The 18,379-nt window shown below is 33.9% G+C and overlaps 1 protein-coding gene and 1 long non-coding RNA gene across 7 annotated transcripts in view; one reads left to right on the top strand and one right to left on the bottom strand.

The window, feature by feature from the left end:
- The window catches only part of LOC106882356 (ubiquitin-like modifier-activating enzyme 6), a 417,419-nt gene that overhangs the window by 299,679 nt on the left and 99,361 nt on the right, over positions 1-18,379 (bottom strand). The window lies entirely within an intron of this gene.
- LOC128248919 (uncharacterized) overlaps positions 4,550-18,379 on the top strand; it is a 44,007-nt gene continuing 30,177 nt past the window's right edge. Inside the window, exon 1 of one of the 3 annotated variants that reach the window (XR_016243444.1) lies at positions 4,550-4,675. This is a non-coding gene — a long non-coding RNA (uncharacterized LOC128248919). The remainder of the gene's footprint in view (positions 4,676-18,379) is intronic. The other 2 variants (XR_008265071.2, XR_016243445.1) reach the window with 2 other exon arrangements.

Below are 18,379 nucleotides of genomic sequence, written 5' to 3'. Positions count from 1 at the left end.
TCAATTTTGTTATTGGGTCAATCATGATGAAAAAGATTTATGATCTTAGGTACTCCAGCTATGACCATCCCATCATTTTAGGAGTATGTAGGACTATATTGTCTAAGGCATCTTTTTCTTATATCAGACAGTAGGTTGTAATTTGAGGAACATTTTGCTGCTATTTTTACAAGGTGAGCATCCACATAGAGCCTTTCTTCTTGATGGAGTTGGCAGAAATGTTTGATAATATAGTACTTATGGTCTAATCTTTGTATATAATGAAATGTTATTAAGTATAGGAAATAGTTTTAATAATTAACCATATAACAATGTGAACAATTGTTTTAATAAAGAAAAATAAACTGAATAAAAAAAAAGCATGTGAACAATATGAGAGAGAGAGAGAGACAGACAGACAAAATCCACCAGACTAAGTTTTGTAAGTACGTATGAGTAGATATGCTTCAATAAATACAAGTGTGTGTTTGAATATGATGTAGTGTGCTGGAAGGAGAATGTAACTGGAACCAGGAGAGGTGGGGCACACATGAACAATAGCAAATGTGATGGAAGTATATGCAATAAACTTAAAATGTACAAAACTTTCAATAGTTCAATACCTATTTCATCTGTTAGTAATGCTAATACTAAGTACAGATAGGTGGCTAATAGGGTACTAAACATTCAACAAAAGGGCTGAGAGCTTATATTGTCTTTAGTGAAGACACAACCCTCAAAACGGCCAAGTTCAATCAACTTTAAATAGGTATTATGGAGTAAGTACAATTATTCACTTAAAGAGGTGGCAGCACTGTAGGTTATAGCCCTGAGTTTAATTCCTCCTCCTGAGGCTATTTATGGTTTGAAGACAGAGCCCTTGGGAGAAATTTTGTCAGGCAGAACAAGGCTACTTGGTGGCAGGGAGCAGGCTTCCTTTAACATTCAAGGTGGGTTTTAAGGGAGGGCCCTCTCAAATAATTACAAGCCCTGCTTGGAGATGTATGGGCTCCACCAGACTGACTAGCATAAGAACCCCATAGACAACCTAAGAGTTATGCGACTCATTAACATATTACTGGTATTTTATCAGCCCTAAACATTTCAAAGATAGATTTATTTTCAAATGAAAACCGTTTGGAACAAAATGTATAAAGCATCTACTCTGGTACCCTACATTCACCAGTAGTAGCAACATAAATAATAATAATAATAATAATAATAACAGTAACCATTTGAACTTTACATATTGATCAGATACTGTACAGATTCATTTTATTACTCTTGTGCACACTCACACACACACACACACACACATACACTTCGTTCAGGTGTGTGTATATATGTGCATGTGCTTTCCAAAACACATTGTAAGTTTCAAAGAAACCCTTTCACTTTCAATTTACTGCTAAGTTTCCAGCAAAAGACTATCTTTGCCCAGTTCTGCAGTTTCACTTTCTGGTCCATAAAACGAAAGATTACTGATTTTTCTATTAATTATGACTGCAATTTCAATTGATTACAAATGCATCTTTGGAATACACATTAATTATATTGACCTTGACTTCACTACATATTCATCATGCAAAAGGCATCCCTGAGAAATTCTGCCAAGTTATAGTCCTAGCATAGTTTGAAAACCAAACACACAGCCCCACTCCAAAAACTGATACCATAAAACACTGAGTTGTGTACTACATTCACAGAATCAATAGATATCAGTCAAATAGCTGAAAATTGTTTAAATTGCGCATCTAAAATGTAGGAGAGCTATTATGAAAGAAAGCTTTTATTGTGTAAGTGAAAATAATAAGTACTGGAAAGCAGCCAAGTGACTATGGCGTATATTTGTTAGATGCTAAGAGAACCTCTATCATTGACATTTGCTACACACATTTTGTTGCCTGGTAAACCTGGCAACTTGATTAACTTCAACAGAGTTGGTTCTTGTTCAGAACAAACAATTTCTCACTGCAAACTGCATAGTCATCATCATCATCATCATCATCATTTAATGTCCACTACTCAATACGTCTTTCCATTTTGTAAGGCGTTAGGACATGATATGCAGCAGATTTGACTGCTGTTACAGTAGGTCAAGTAACCTTGTAGTGCTCCCTCCTACCAGCCCCTAAAATGTCTCAACTGTGGGGATATGCTGCAAGTGTTTCCTACTGGGGGTCAGACCTCTAAGTTTGATGGTCCCATGCTTCATATGTTATGAAATCATTAGGCACATAAAATCATTAAGCATATGACATCCAGATTCAGCTTGGAGGAGGCAGGAATTAATGAATTTACTTTGATAAAATTATCGAAAAAGACATGAACATAACTTTAAATTCTCACAACCTCTTAAAATATAAAATTTTATATCTTAAAAGCTAAACAACATTTTTAGAGAAACTCTGGAAATTGATGAAAATCAACTGGCTGGTCTATTCCAGAGAACTTGTAGGCAAGAGTCCATGGAGGGCAATACTGGTTCCAGATAAACTCAAGAGAGTGCCATCAGAGTGAGTCCAAAATGTACACAGGGTAATGAAACCATTCTGCATGCACTTGCCTAGTGCTTGAGCATTGCTGACTTGTGGAATAATGTTTAACAGCTGCTACCATGTTTAGAATAGATCCAGCTTTCAACAAAGATCAATATGAAGCTTGTTTTGCTACCTTTCTTTGGTTGGGCAGAGCAGGCAGTTTGCATTTGTTTGGTGACTTCGGCAAAAAATATTGTGCAGTGAAGATAAACACCTTCTTTGGCCAAGCCCTCATCAACATTTTCAAGTTTCACTTGTGACAGATACTAAGGTGGAGAGGGAAGTGTTGTCTGCTAACAAATTTGATGAAAGGTGGACAACAATGGTAAGCAGGTCCGAGTGAATGAGCCTGTTCTGAGCATGCACCTGTAGACTGGAAAATACAACTAGAGAGGACACTTTCTTTAATGGTTACAGTGATCATACTTTTAGTTGGGTTTCCACAAGTAGTCTTTGGAAGTCTACCTACTTTGAAAGGAATCTTGTTTTTGCTTTTGCTACTTCTGCTGTTTGTATGCTTTTTATGTATTCCCACACTGTATCATCCTATACCATCCTTGATCTTTCTGTCAATCCTTGTAGTTAATAAAAAATCATCATCATCATCATTATTTATTATTAAGGCAGCAAGCTGGCAGAATCATTAGCACACCAGGCAAAATGCTTAGCAGTATTTTGTCTGTCTTCACATTCTGAGTTCAAGTTCCGCCAAGGTTGACTTTTGAGGTCAATAAATTAAGTACCAAAATTTCAGGCCTTGTGCCTATAGTAGAAAGGATTATCATTATCATCATCATCTAAATGTAGACAGTATTACACAATATTAATCTCAATTTCATGTAATATAGAATTTCTGTTTCATAGTATTTTGATTATATAGTGTATACACACACACACACACACACACACACACACACACAGACAAAAAAAAATATAAATACACCCTCACTGAATATACATATATTATGTAATAATATATTCTTTCACATACACATTTCTGCCATCTAAATATTTATAAAGTAATATAATTTGGACACACTGACGACTGAGATTACAAAACAAGCCTCAACATTGAAATGAAATTCAAATCATGTCCTGTTGTATTTATTTCACTGAAAGAAAGGAAGGAAGAAAACATGTACAGTCATGTTTTGTGGGTTTTATTTCTGATAACTGACTGCTATAGTTTCCCACTCATAACTAAGGCAACAATGATGAAGCCACTAATCTGTTTATCAAATTTAATCTTTTCATCCACATCACAGATTAAACATTTTCAAACCATGCTTTAACATTTTGCTTTCTTTTATTTTCTAAATTCATTTATTTCATTATAATCTTTTCCTTCATCTCTCTCTCTCTCTCTCTCTCTCTCTCTCTCTCTCTCTCTTTGTCAATGGTTGTTGTTGTTATTATTATTACTGAGTGAGAGAGCAGCACATGCCATCAAAATGACACAGGGACACAAATATATGAAGCCTAATATACTCATCATGGCTACTCATCTGATAAGGGGACACCAGACACATGCATCACAACCATATATGCATGACATTGTGACCTCATATCAAAATAAACAGTGCATAACCTTGCAGGTGGGGCCCAGTTAGAATTTTCTTCAGGTTGAATAGCCTATCCTGCTCAAAAGGTCCCTGAATAAGGATTGTTTAAGGATGATAAACAAAGCACCCATGTTTCCAGGGGTAAATTATTCAAACCCCAAAGAATCCCTCCCAACACATGGCTATGATGCTCCCCCACAACACCTGCTCATGATCAGAGGTGCACATATTGTCAACCACTAAGGGTTAAAGTCAAGCAACTAACAATCAAACTTGTGGTATTGAGCAGAATATTTGCTGTAGCCCATCTTTTACACCAAGACAAAACATGTACATGATAACACTTTCAATGAGTTAAGATCAGAAGCCATGACAACCACTGCCTGATATTGCATCAGGGCATATTATTATTATTATTATTCAGTAGTTTTATTTTTATAACGTGCTTTCACTTCACTACCGAGCGCAGCTCTGTGCGCCTTGGGTATGTGCTGTGGTTTGCTGTGGTGCTCTTATGTTTACTGTATTGAAAGTGTTTTGCGTAGGATGTGTGCAGTACCCAGTAGTGCAATTTTCTGTATGTTACATATATTTGTAAGTCCTGCTATTTTTGTTATGTATTTGTCTGAATATTTTTTTATTATACCTAAGGCACCTACTATGATAGGAATTGTTTCTGTTTTTAGATTCCAAATTCGAGTTATCTTTATTTCCAGGTCTTTGCATTTTGAAAGTTTTTCCATTTCTTTTAGAGAAACGTTGTCATCTGCTGGTATTGATATCATCATTATTATTATTATTATGAATGTTCGATTATTATTATTATTATTATGAATGTTCGATTATTATTATTATTATGAATGTTCGATTATTATTATTATTATTATTATTATTATTATTATGAATGTTCGATGTAAATTTTCTGATCATCCCTTGATATTCATATTAAAAAGGTAGAATACTTACAAGTTACAATCTCCCACTACTACAATCAGTAGCTAGCTTTTCACACAAGTATGGTGGGACAGGGAATGGTTTATTTATTGCTTTGTTTATTTATTTTATATATACATATTTAAAAAAAACTTTGTGTTGTATGAATACTTTCGGTCTGTTCCATTCTTCACCAGAACTGCAGCTATGAAGAGAGATGGAATTCTTTCTGCATCTTTATCCACCATACAGCTGCCGCTCCTGCAGCAGACAGACAGTTGTTCAGTTTCAGATTAAGTTTAAGGCAGACTCAATAATAACATGCATTTTACATGTCTGCTGCATTTTGCATATAAGCTCTTAGTGTGTACGTGCATATCTGTATACACACATATACACACATGCTTTCTAAAACTGTTTGTCTCACTGTTTGTTTGCCTGCATATCTGTCTACATCTCTCTGTCTTTCTACCAAATACCTTACTATATGTTTGACTGAATACCTCACTATATGTCTGTCTGTCTCTCTCTCTGTCTCTTTCTCTCTGACAATGTAAGCATGTTGTTCATTTGTCTGTTTTTCTATTCAGTCATATTGCCATCAATTTATATCTCTCTCTCTTCTGTGTATATATATCCATCTATTTAAACACAGCTAATTTCTGTTTAACTTCTGAATAATAATAATTTCACACAAATCTTACACTAGTACGTTCTCCTTTTTACAATACATATGTAGCAAAAAGAATAAATTCTTTCAGGTTTTGTTTATCCCCCTCTCTTTTCCTCTCTAATAATGTCAAGAATTTAATTTTGAAAATAAATATGATGTATGTAAATATTGCAGTTTATCAAATTAATCTGTTAGTGTGTGTGTGTGTGTGTGTGTGTGTGTGTGTGTGTGTTTGCATGTATGTACAAGCATTTATGCAAACATTCATATATTCATGTGAAAAAGAATAGACTCTATCAATACATAACTTTTTACAATGTATGTGCGTGTGTCTGTGTGTAGGTATGTACAAGTATTCACACAAACATGCATAAGCAAAATAATAAAATCATATTAATATATATACATAACCTTTTAACTATGTCTGTGTATGCGTAGTATATGTGTATGTGTGTGCATGTGTTGTGTGATGTATGCACAAACTATTTCTGAGTGATATGAAATCATTGTTATTTAATAAAATAATTTGGACACAAAAGTGTGGTAGGAGTCTCTCAGGAGAATGGCATCTGCTGCTTGCTCTCAATTTAACGAAGGAATATTTTTGCATGTTCTTCATTAATAATGCCCTTGAGAAAAGCATGAGTACTAAAACATGTCATCTTTTATGTCCTTAACTCTTAAATAATATTGAAAAAATATAATTCATTTAGTTATATAAGTAAAAAAAAATAAAACGTGGAATTAAATATTTTAAAGAATAAGGATGTTTCTTGCTTTTTTTTTATTTAGTTTCTATTATAGATAACTTAGGAAACATGGTTAAGTTGCTGCTGTTGTCTGCTTGTATTGAAACTTATTGCAAATATCCTCAGTGGAATTTCTGGGATGGTGAAAACCCAATTAGAATATCATGTAACTTATAATTCTGTAATGCAACCTCAATGAAGATAAGAGAAATAATGTAATGTGTTCGTCTTATTTACTCAATCTATTTATTTTGTTTAGTTTTTGTTTCTTTCATGTCTGACTAAACAAAGATAGATACAAAAACATAATATAGTTCTCAATATCTTGCAAAACTATTTCAAACTTCTAATCTCTCTAAAGTAATTTTCAATAATTATATTAAATAATGAAGTGTATTACAATTCTAGATACATATTTTTTAAACGACAATTAAAAATGAAAACATGTATTGAGTTTTGAAATGTAATTTTCCATATTTTCTAACATGCCATCAAGCAAGGCCTACATGAAGCTCCAGATTTTTGTGGCATCCTCCCTGAACCCATAAGAACACAAGATTATTTTGGAAATTTAGAAAGGAAATCATTCATCATCATCATCATCATCATCATCAGATGATGATGATGATGATGATGACGCAGAGGAGAAGGCCTAGATGCTACAAATGTGGCAGTAAAGGCCACTTGATGGTCTTTTGAACAAAAGAGAAAAAGGGTGGAAAAAAAAGGCAAGTAGTTGTAGAGATAATGACAACAACAAGTCTCTGAGATGCAAATGGCAGGGAGGATGGGTATGGCTGATGCTACACCCATAGTTTCACAGCACCATTGCTTTGACATGCTAAGAACCGTCAGAGCATATGCAGAGATAGAGTTACCAATTCCTGAACAACATCAACATTAGAATCCACCAAAGTGAAGCAACAAAAAGCCAAAAGGTCCCCTTTTTGAGCAGAGAACCAACAAGAGGCTCTGATCAACAGTTCCACCCCAGTATCTCCCAGTGATGCAGAGAAGAGATGAAGCCTTAACAAAAAAAGAGGACAGAATAGAAAGGGAAAGAAGAGGCTGAAAAGGAATGGATCCAAACTGAAGACAAGAAGGATGCTGGGAGTCATCCTTTACAAAGAAGTATCTATCTTTCTGAAGTGCAGAGCCTACAGGGTTAACTGATTTAAAATAACTAAGCAAATTTATATATCGCTGGAAAAGCTACAAAATTAGGAAAATGACATTGTGCTGAAGGAGGTAGTGTTAAGAGATAAATACAATGAACCTTTAAAGGATATATTACTGCTGAAAACAACACCAACATCTACTGACAATAAAAGCTGCACTTCACAGAGGATGTGGAGAAACTTAATGGCTTAGCTAAAACTGAAGCTCACTGGTATATTAAGGGAACCTTAGTTACAGTCATAGAAGTTGATCAAAATCGTAATGACATTCCAATCCTAAATAGATGAATTTCACTTGGTCATTTTACTAATATATTTTTAGCCTTTTTTCAGTATATTGCCTAACATTTATTACCGCTTCCCCTCTATATAGTCTATCTGGACATTCCAATGTGGTCAGTCACCCTGTTGTTTGACACATTTTATTTTGCAGGTATAGGATCTTATGGTAAATAAAGATTATTCTTCTTCTTCTTATTATTATTATTAAGACAGTGAGCTGGCAGAGTCATTAGCATGTCAGACTAAATGTTTACCTGCATTTCTTCCAGTTCTTTACATTCAAATCCCATCAAGGTCAATTTTGCCTTTCATCTGTCTGGGGTTGATAAAATAAAGTACCAGTGAAGTACTGAGGGCAATGTAATCGACTAACCCCCGCTTCCCTTGAAATTACTGGCTTTGTGCTAAAATTTAAAATCATTTTAAGACACTTGGTTGACAGAATTGTTAGCACATCAGACAAAAGGCCTAGCAGCATTTCTGACTTTACATCCTGAGTTCAAATCCTGTTGAGGTCAATATTGCCTTCCATCGTTTTAGGATTGAAAAAATAAACTGCTAAACAGATAGTGAGGTCTATAAATAACCTTCATTCCAAAAACTGCCATTTAAGATGTAAGCACTAGATTTGAGTGGCAAGGGGAAAGAGATTTTATGAGTAGCCAACTTTAAACATTCAGCTTCAACAAAATTTGTTTCCTTATCACAATATAAGAAATTATCATCATTATTATTATTATTATTATCAAGGCAGTGATCTAGTAGCATTGTTAGCAAGCTGGACAAAATGATTTGTAATATTTCATCTGTCTTTATGTTTTGAATTCAAATTCTGCTGAGATCAACTTTGCCTTTCATCCTTTTGGGATCCATACCTGTTGAGCACTGGGGTTGATATAATCAACTAGCCTCCTCTCCTAAAATGTCAGGCCTTGTGCCTATAGTAGAAAAGATTATTATTATTATTATCATCATCATCATCATTATCATTATTATTATTACTGTTAGTACATTGGTAATGAATAAAGATTAAAGACTACTTCATCCTTCATTTAACTCTCTTTAGCTACTATTTTTATTTATATTCAGGTTAAAAACTCTTGTAAACAAGTCCCATATCCACAACTGTCAAGATTCTAGAATTACTACAAATAACCTTCATTTCAAAAAATACCATCTGTGATGTAAGCATTAAACTTGGGTGGCAAGGGGGAAGAGGTTTTACGAGTAGCCAGCTTTAAACATTTGCTTCTACATTCTCTATATTTAAATTCGTAAGACACTAGTCAGCTTGACAATTTAATCAGCTTGGAGTCTTATGAATACGTTTAACCTGGTGATAGAGTGGAGTGGAGGATTTGGTTGAAATACCTGAAATAGATTCCATGTTGCAAAGAATGGAGTCTTTAAAATATGAAAAAAAAAAAAAAAATGTACAAAAATATGTTTTTGATGAAAAATAGTAAAGAATCTACTAAGACAATTTCGATGTCAGTTGTGCATTGCGTTGCATATAACATAATGCTAATATAGAGTCTAGACAGACAACTTTGTCTCGGCAGGCAGAAAATATGCTCTGCTACAGATATAGCAGCCTACCACTGCAGGAGAGAAGAACAAATAAATCCACCTCCATCAACACTGCTAACATCACTATCACCTTTATAACAACAAAAAATACCAAGAATAAAAGCAGGAAAAAAACCAAAGAATATAATGGATAATAAAAAGTAGTAGTAGTAGTAGTAGTAGTAGTAGTAGTAGTAGTAGTAGTAGTAGTAAGAGAAGCAGCAGCAGCAGCAACAAAAACAGCAGCAGTAGGTGTGGTATTCAATGAACGTTATCTAACTTCATTCAGAAATTTGTGGCATTATTTGTGGAGCCTAAGACTTGAGAAACTACATTAAGAATGGTTACAGCTAGAATGGTTACAGATATGAAATTAGACTCTGCTGCTATCTCTGTCGGTTGTCAAGTTACAGGCTTTATATTAGCAGCAATATTACTATTTAGTCTACTAAGTTGTGTCATGGTTAATGCTTATTTTACTGTTTACTGTCACAGCATTACTATTATCTATCTATATATATAAAAATGAGAATGTGTGTCTGTCTGTCTGTCTGTGTGTGTGTGTGTGTGTGTGAATCCCTAAAACTCGAGAACTACGCAACCAATTTCATTCAAATTTTACAGATGCCTTACTTAGGGTTCCAGTTGTGTTTTAGTCAAAAACTTTTTTTAACTTCTTGCAGAGTTCGAGCCCACGGCAACATAATATCTCCTCCACTATTTAAGTATTACATGTCAAAAGTGAAACAAAAACACTCATGTCAAATACTTTCACTTTAAAAATGAAACTATTCCACTAACTGAAACAATCACATTTCGATACTGTAATGACAGATACTTTCAGAGAGAGAGAGAGAGAGAGAGATGTATATGTATACATATAGATGTATATGTACACGTATATGTATATATATATATATATATATATATATAGATCTATATGTATACATATGTGTAGATGTATATATATATATAGATGTACATGTAATATGTACACATATATGCATATATATACATGCATACATATATCTATACATATATACACCCATCACACACATACACATGGACACAAACACACACATTAGTCATTTGTTTTCTTGTCCAAAACTATGTCAAAAGTACTGAATGGATCTTTATGAAATTTGGAAATTACATTCTATGCATAACGGCCATAACTCCTATGAAAATTCATATATTTTTGATGTTGATGAAATTTTAACCCAAACATAACAGATGAGCATTATTTGTAATTCAACGGTACAACAGTGTAAGACTACCCTTTCAGATATACTTACATTGTGATTTCTGCAATGTGGTGCATAATTGATATACATATATATACGTGTGTTTGGGTGAGTGTGTGTGTGTATATATATATATATCTCTATATATAAAGATGAGAATGTGTGTCTGTCTGTCTGTGTGTCTGTGTGAATCCCTAAAACTCGAGAACTACACAACTCTCTTTTACAAACCCAGTGAAAATACATATATTTCATATGTCAAAGAAATTCAAGCAATACATATAACACCAAAGTTAAAAACATTCCCAACAATTCCACAATCCCTAACCTCCAGAGCTATTGAAGAAACTGTTATCATCAACTGACCAAGATTCCTAACATTTGCAAAACAAAATTAGACAATACGACGCTGTACTACAAATGACATCATTTGGAACCACAAGAGATTTAACTGAGGCAGCATTCATCCAAACTTTCAAGATCCAACCTCAGATTTATCACCGCATTGTCTATCTACTACCTCTGTCAAATGAATCACCAAAATTGGCCTTTCATTATTTATAATCTGTACCTGTGTGTTTGGTTACAAACTAAAATACACAAAACGTGTTTCTGAATTACGTGTATTTACTTTATATACATATGAGTTGAAAACTTTCTTCTAGCATTCCACTTAATGTCTATGTTCCATGCTGGCATGGATTGGAGAGTTATTAATGTAGAAATATGGTATCATAGCTACTAACAGTTGAGGGTTGCGTAGTCTAGACAGCGTTTTTAGATTTCATTATTCTCTTTAACCTGGGCAACGCCGGGTATTTCTGCTAGTTGTTAATAAATTAGTGTCAATATTTCTATCACTGTTTAGTGTTGGTATTGCTGTTGAGTGTTAGTGTTCTTGTTTATGATGAGTGTGAGTGAACAGTCCTGTTACTGTTGAGTATTAGTGTTCTTGTTTATGATAAATGTCAGTGAACAACTGTCACTTGTACTGTTAACATTAACAATCCTATAATAGCTTTGATGCTCTTAGTCATGTCACTACTTAGTGATGATGTTAGCTGTAATTGCCAAGTGTGTTAAAAGTCCTCTTACTAATTTGTTTAAATGTTTCTCTTTAGTAATTAGTTGCTTGTATCAAGAAATACATCGAGTAATACATCGACAGAATCATGAGAGTATTTGGACAAAATGCCTTGCTATATTTAGTTATATCTCTATGTTCTGGGTTCAAATCCTGCCATGAATGACTTTAGCTTTCATCCTTCCACATCAATAATGTCTGTACCGTTCAAGTACTGGAGTTGAAATAGCCAGCTCTACTCTCTCAAGCCATAGGATCTTGTACCAATGTTAGAAATCAATATTGGAAGAATGACAGAATGGTTTTGTGCCAAAGTGAGAAATCACTATTAGCATTTTTGCTATTGTGTAATGTTAGTACAAACACTACACTTGGGAGACTGTTTGTTTTCCTTTTCAAGTTTGTGTGACTGCTCTTGCTCAAGTTAATGTTAGCATTTTCAGCAAGGTCCGTGTCGACATTTGTTTTGAGATCCGTACATGACAAAGTGTCGCGATTGACATTAGTATCAAGTGACATTACTGGTATTGATGATGCTGGGAATAAACTGATACAGAGCACAGAGTTATTGAAAGAAAGAAAATAAGGAAATAAAATGTTGTGATTATGTGCGTTACATACATAAACTCAATTTATTTTCTGTACATATGAGAGAGAGAGAGAGAGAGAGAGACAAAGGCAAGTAAGTGGCAAAAAAAGAAGAAAGAAAACAAAATTGTTAAGCTAGCAACTCTTGCAAAGTTCCTGGTGAATAAATTTCTAGCTTAGGATTAGAGGAAAGGATGTGTTTGATATTTGGTCTTTCTTTCCCCCACTCAATCTTCATTTCTTCCTTTAAATACTCCTTAAGTTTTAAAGACATCCTACTCATTACTTCTGACAGGCCAATAATTCTTTGGAGTACTTCCTCATCAGTTGTAAGGTAGAGTTCAAAATAATTAATCACTAAGTTTAAATGTATTTTAAGTTCTTTGAAATGATGTGAGTTTAGCTGAGATCTTGCAGCACGCTAGAAATAATATCAATTTATTTCTATGTCAAAACCAAAGTTAATGAAGTAATTTTTCTCTATGATTGAGGATGTATGTATAACTAAATGGTGCTTCTTTTTCCTATGAATTGTAGATAGAGGAAGGTGTCACTTCCAATCAAAATTACATTTAATAGTTACTATATAAAATCAAAAACAGAAATATATATTTGCTTTTGTGCTGATAACTGTCTGCATATGAATGGTTCATATAAAAATTAAACATGTTAATCTTGCTCAATAGGTTAGGTTGTACATCAGTAAATGTCAATGACCAGATATATTTATTTGCTTGTGTTTTGGATCATTGAGTAAATTTAGACCAATGAAGGAATTGTTATTACAAATATTTTACAGAATGGCTTTTCCCCTTTCCTCTTTTTAACCATGAAATTGAGTTCTGAATAAAGAATTATTCACTAAGTTGAAATATAAAACAGTCATTCAGAATACAGTAACAATGATTGATTTTTTTTTTTCTAAACAAAATAAAACAAAATTGTTCTTATAAATAGATTGGTGTTTCACCAGCATGAAACATCTAAAAATACTGTTTTGTGCTATTGCCTTGATAAAAGAGAAATACTTGAAGTAGTAAATTTCCATTTTGATCATAACGCTCCACAAATCTGCATTTCCAATTTTTCTATAATTTTTTGTGCAAACATTCAAATCAAATATAAAAACAAATAGAAATAAGGCTCCCAGGAGGAGACAATATTTCCTTTGTTGATACAGCAATATAATTAATATTATACTATAAACCTTCTAATGATATTAACTGTCACTTTAGCACACTTCTACATAATAGGTTTGGAAATTAGTTTTGAAACCTACAAATGCATATTTAGTAAACATTTATTTTGATTTTGGTTTTAATATTTTAGCTGATATTTTATCATAAAATATGATTTATTAATAGTTCTGAAAGTAGCACCTCTGGAATAAGTCATTCAAGTGATTTTTAAGGAACTCAAAACTGGTTTGTTTTTTTCTTATAATCCACAGCTTTAACAATTAGATTTAAATTTTGTTTCTTTTGATAGATTTGTGCAGATATACAAAACCAACATTTATCTATGTTAAACACTTTTTTTGTACAGATATACAAATATAGAAAGTCAGTTCATTAGCTGTTATTTCAATTTTTGTTGTTTGCAACCACAATATTTCAACAAGTTTTCAGCTACTCATCAATTAAATATCAAACACTGGAATAAGTTTACCGCTCTAAATTGTGAGAGTGTGTGTCTGTGTTGATGATATTCCATTTTTAGAATAAATAATTCATTGAAATTCTATCAATTTTATTAATTGTCCACACACATTTATTTGCATATAATTTTAAATTTTAGATTTGAATTCTATGGCTTCAAACTTAACTTGTTTACTAACCATCAACATTCGATACCTGAAATTAGATTGGAAAATGATAGATACAGCAACTTGTATTTAATTAGACACTTATGTTTACTTAAGAATAAACTCTCTCATGTTCTGTCCCGCCTCTGATACAAGATCAACCTGCATAGGGATGACTTCCTGAAACCTGAGCAACTATATTTTAATATATTCTATTTGTTCATACCTTCATATCCTCCCAATATTGTTTGTTAAATTTAAAGTAGCTTTCTTAGAGAGTCAGTGGACCACATACTTCATCAATTTCATCAGAATTCAATTAATTCGTCTATGCAATTAGTAGTATATTACTAATTGATACCAGTCTTAAACCTCAATTACCCAAGTACCATTCACTCTCATTTTACCAGATGTATCTATCAGTGTGTAGTCTATTTGTTTGGCCTGTTTCTGATTACTGTGTTAACAGCAGGATTCCATCTTTTCTAGAAGCATTTACAGAAACACAAATATATCCTGCCCACACACAGCTGACACTGCCTAACAGACTACTACATCCATTCTTATTTCTCTCTATCCTCCCAGCTGCTTTGCATTTACAAGTGAAATACCTTAGCTTGTAGACTCTACTGATAGCTTAAATGCTTTTTTAGTGCAGTCCAAACTGGCTGGTGTTGTTGTTATTATTATTATTATTATTATTATTATTATCTTGTCTTCTCTGACAAACTGTGTCACCTATTAGGTCTTCAAAAGAATTATTTTCTTATTCTTACTCACCATTTATATATAGTAAACAGTACTGTTGATATCTATCTGTCACCAGCATATCTGATAACCATATCTACAAATATTTCAACAAATATTTAGCCCACTACTTTTTCAGCTAAACAAATTGTTCTTTCTCCCAATGTCACAACATTTATTTACATAGCTTTACCAATGAGTTTCACTTCATATGAGTCAGAATTGGTTATGAATAAGTTGCTACGGTAGATTCCCTGATACCTCAATGTATGAAGTATCAATCACTCGATTGCCTAATTAGTCATGATGTATGACCCAACAAGGTCACTGGAATGTCTGCTGACCCTGATCTACCTTTACAGTAAAATACATTTAATTTTACGTGCGCATGCATGCGTGTGTGTGCATGCACATGCACATGTGCATGAACTTAGAAAACAAATCAAGTGTAGAGTGAATTCATTTTAGATTTACTAATAAACTTTCCAAACATGTTTTGGCAATAAAATAAAAACAACACATTCTTAGTACCACCATATTGTAGTCCTGACAGCCAGAGGAAATGTAACTTCAAAGTTGAAAGTGTGCTTGGCCACTGTATCATAAATGTGTCCCAGTAGAAGCGAGAGGAAAGGGAAAAGTACTCACTAACAGTTTAAGTACAGAATGAACATAAATGGCTAAACCCTATCTGGTTAAATATTTTACTTTAATAAGTATTTGGAGCGGTGGTTCTCCTCTATGAGGTCGATTACTGTCATATACTGAGAATGGGCATGGTATGGGTGTCACTGAGACTGTGACTATACATGGCCAACGGCTATTGAATTAACACGTGTTGTGTTAATGTTGCCAGTGGTAGGTATTTGTCTTAATGGACATTGTCATGTGACAAACTGTTAGTGAAGAAATTCAGATTCTAACAGACTTAATTTTGTTGTGATGACAGCGTTTGATATTGTAATGATAAGTATTTGTTGGTATATAAGTCAACTGTGTTGTAGCACCAGAAACAAGATTATGAAATGAAACACAAGAAACTCAAGACGCCAAAGGAAATTATTTCAACAACTGTAGTATTGTTTAGGTTAGCTTTTGTTGAGCTGTTCTTATATTTCCTATACAAACCCATGACCAAGAGGAAATTGACGAATTAATTACTCACAGAAATGAAATTTACAGTTGCATATTTGGATGTTAGCATGTCTAATTTGTGGCTGTACATAAATGTGTGTGTGTGTGTGTGTGTGTGTGTGTGTGTGTGTGTGAATGAAGTCACCTGCAGTAGATCAATGTATGTGTAAGCACATGTGAGTGGGTACAGTTGAGTGTGTTGTTTTTGTGTATGTAAATTTTTACCTTCTTGTGTGCAAATGTACAGGTGGGTCTATCAACATGTGCAGGTCTCTACAACCCATTTATGCATATTTATGCATGGTTGTGTGGTGATGGTATGTGTGTGGTGTGTGTGTGTGTGTGTGTATCAGTGATAAGTAGGTGTCCTCACATGTTCAGTGGTTTAACTGAAAGTTGGGAGCTATACTGAAATGGTATTTCCTAAACTACTTGATAACTTGAGATAAAAGAGAGGAAGAGGGTAGAGATAAAGAGATGTGTGTGTGTGTGAGAGTGTGTGTGTGTGTCGGCGACAGAGAGAGATAGGTTGGGGGAATAAGAGGGAAGGAGAATCAGAGAGAGAGTGATAAGCAAACCACTCAAAACTTATAACAGGTTAGATGAAATATTTTGTTAAGACAACAGTCAGGGTAATGGAGAAAATCAGTGTTTGATATTTATCAGGCTGATCTAAAGGTGGGGAGAGAGAAAGAGTGAGAGGACAAGGTGACAAAATAAATGATATTTAAGAGAATGGAAGAGAAAAAGACAGGAAAGTGCACAAATGCTGCCAATATGTTATGAATCAATAACAACCAATCAAAAAGAGTAGATGATGCTATGTGACCAACAGACAAGCAAGAATACTATTATTTTGTAACAGATGCTTTTGTTTTATACAAAGTCAATCATAAAAATGAGTGAAAGGTAAAGACAGGATATATTAGTCCAGGGGTAGATGTCTATCATTTCATGCTGCACAAGCATGACTATGTAGTTAAGAAACTTGCTCCCAGCCATGTGGCCTCGGGTTCAGACCCACTGAGTGATACCTTCAGATACAGTGTCTTTTACTATAGCCGCAGGCCAACCAAAGCCTTGTAACTGGATTTGGAAGATGGAAGCCGAAAGAAGCTAGCTGTATGTGTGTGTATACTGATGACTATAAACAAACATCACTGGCTTAGAAGTGATGGTATTTATTTCTATGAAAAACATGCTAGGCCATGAGAAAATAATACCTCCCTTGGAAACAGGTAAGGGTTGGCAACAGCATGGATATCCAGCCACAGAAAACCTGTCATATGAATGTTACAAGCAATTCTGTCAAAATTAAATGATGATATATATATATATATATATATATATATATGTTGTTGTACTTGGGGATGGTCATATTGCCAGTTTAGCCAATAAAAACATATGCACTGTATATTTGGTGTTAATTTGCTTCAGCTTTATATTACATTAATCTTAATCTTATTTCGGCCAAATAAGATTAAGATTAATGTAATATAAAGCTGAAGCAAATTAACACCAAATATACAGTGCGTGTGTTTTTATTGGCTAAACTGGCAATATGACCATCCCCAAGTACAACAACATCTGTTTCAACACACGATTTCACATCAAAAATCTTGCAAAACAAATATGTATATATATATATATATATATATATATATATATATATATATATATATATATATATATGTATATATATATATGCATGGCTGTGTGATAAGAAGTTTGCTACTTAACCACATGATTCAGGTTCAGTTCCACTGCAGGGCACTTTGAGTAAGAGTCTTCAACTATAATTTCAGAACAACCAAAACCTTGTGAGTAGATTTGGTAGACAGAAATTGAAAGAAGCACATTGTACACTTACGTGTGTGTGTGTGTGTGTGTGTGTGTGTGTGTGTGTATGTCTTTGTGTCTGTGTTTGTCCCCCACCACTGCTTGACAACCAGTGTTGGTGTGTTTACATCCCCATAACTTAGTAGTTTAGCAAAAAGGAGGCCAACTGAATAAGTACCAAGCTTTAAAAGAAGACAAGTACTGGGGTTGATACACTGGACTAAAATGCTTTAAGGTAGTACTCCAGCATGGCCACAGCCTAATAAGTGAAACAAGTAAAATATATATGCACAGGCGTGACAGTATGGTAAGAAGCTTGCTTCCCAATTGCATGGTTCTAGGTTCAATCCCACTGCATGGCAACTTGGGCAGCAAGTGTCTTCTACTATATAACCTCTGGCTGACCAAAGCCTTGTGAGTGGATTTGGTAGGTAGAAACTGAAAAAAAGCCTTTAGTACATATGTGTGTGTGTG

This window comes from Octopus bimaculoides, chromosome 10 (genome assembly GCF_046866305.1).
Source record: "Octopus bimaculoides isolate indiv1 chromosome 10, ASM4686630v1, whole genome shotgun sequence".
NCBI classification, from domain to species: Eukaryota; Metazoa; Mollusca; class Cephalopoda; order Octopoda; family Octopodidae; genus Octopus; species Octopus bimaculoides.
This window is presented reverse-complemented; position numbering and strand designations above follow the sequence as displayed.